This window comes from Pygoscelis adeliae, unplaced genomic scaffold (genome assembly GCF_000699105.1).
Source record: "Pygoscelis adeliae isolate BGI_AS28 unplaced genomic scaffold, ASM69910v1 Scaffold25, whole genome shotgun sequence".
NCBI lineage: Eukaryota > Metazoa > Chordata > Aves > Sphenisciformes > Spheniscidae > Pygoscelis > Pygoscelis adeliae.
The window spans coordinates 4,953,822-4,954,853 of record NW_008824808.1 but is presented as its reverse complement, the minus strand read 5'-3'; the positions used below and the strand labels follow the sequence as shown (position 1 = coordinate 4,954,853).

Below are 1,032 nucleotides of genomic sequence, written 5' to 3'. Positions count from 1 at the left end.
TTGTTGTCTCTAACGACATCGGCCAGGTTGCGTTCTAGCTGGGCTTTTGCCTTTGTCATTTCCTCTCTGCACGACCTAACGAGATCCCTGTACTCTTCTTGAGTTGCCTGCCCCTTCTTCCACAAGTGGTAAACTCAACTGCTTGGGTCTTTATAGTACCAATTAGATAAAGTGGCATGAAAGTAGAAGTTACTGTAAGACACAATATTATACTAGCAGAAGGAATGCTTTCATGACCTTCCATGTCTTTTCCATCTCTACCTTGTATAGCTTTTTTCTATGGCTCCATCTCAGGACTTTTTATGCCAACACCTGAAATCATTTGACAAAGTGATTATCATTTAGTCAGGCGTGACAATGGAGTCAATGTGACCCCTCATGCAGGAGTGATAGGATTTCCAAATAAAGTTATTTTACCTGTTACTAAATATGAAATTATTGCTGTATATATCATAAATTCAATCTTTATTCAGCGTTGCCATGTAACTTCATTGCAACTAATCCTGGAGCTAAACCTGCCTACCTGATGAATGCTAATTATTTTGTTTAACCTGTTTTTCCTTCTAGTCCTATTAGAACCTGTTTGTAATTAAGCCTAATTATATTCATGTTCTTAAGTTAATTTAGAAGTGGATAGTCCATTTGGTTACTAAAATGAGGTTATTTTCTAACTCACCTTCTGATTCCTCAGTCATTGCCAGAGCTCGCACCACCCTGCTCCCTTCATATGATATCCCATGTCACCTCATTGATCAGCCTCCAGAAATATCGCCGTAACTGGCCTGTACCAATCTTCAGGGCAGGATGGCACCCTGGTTTTCATACTTTCCTGAGCCACTGTGTGTTGGTACAAGCATCTTCCTTGGATGCCTCTTTTGGTAGGGCAGTATGGCTGCAAATTCTGCAGCACTCGAGGGATCCGACTTCACCACTCTGGACTGTCAAAAACCTGTCAAGTGTGCACATTAGCAGTGAGACTGATTCCAGAGGTCCCTGTCCCATATTCTGCTGAGATGGCACCTATTCCCTACA

The 1,032-nt window shown here is 41.7% G+C and overlaps 1 protein-coding gene across 1 annotated transcript in view; it reads left to right on the top strand.

The window, feature by feature from the left end:
• Nucleotides 1-1,032, top strand: part of LOC103917088 (ubiquitin-conjugating enzyme E2 E2) — a 220,840-nt gene that overhangs the window by 208,331 nt on the left and 11,477 nt on the right. The gene's annotated exons all lie outside the window — the stretch shown is intronic.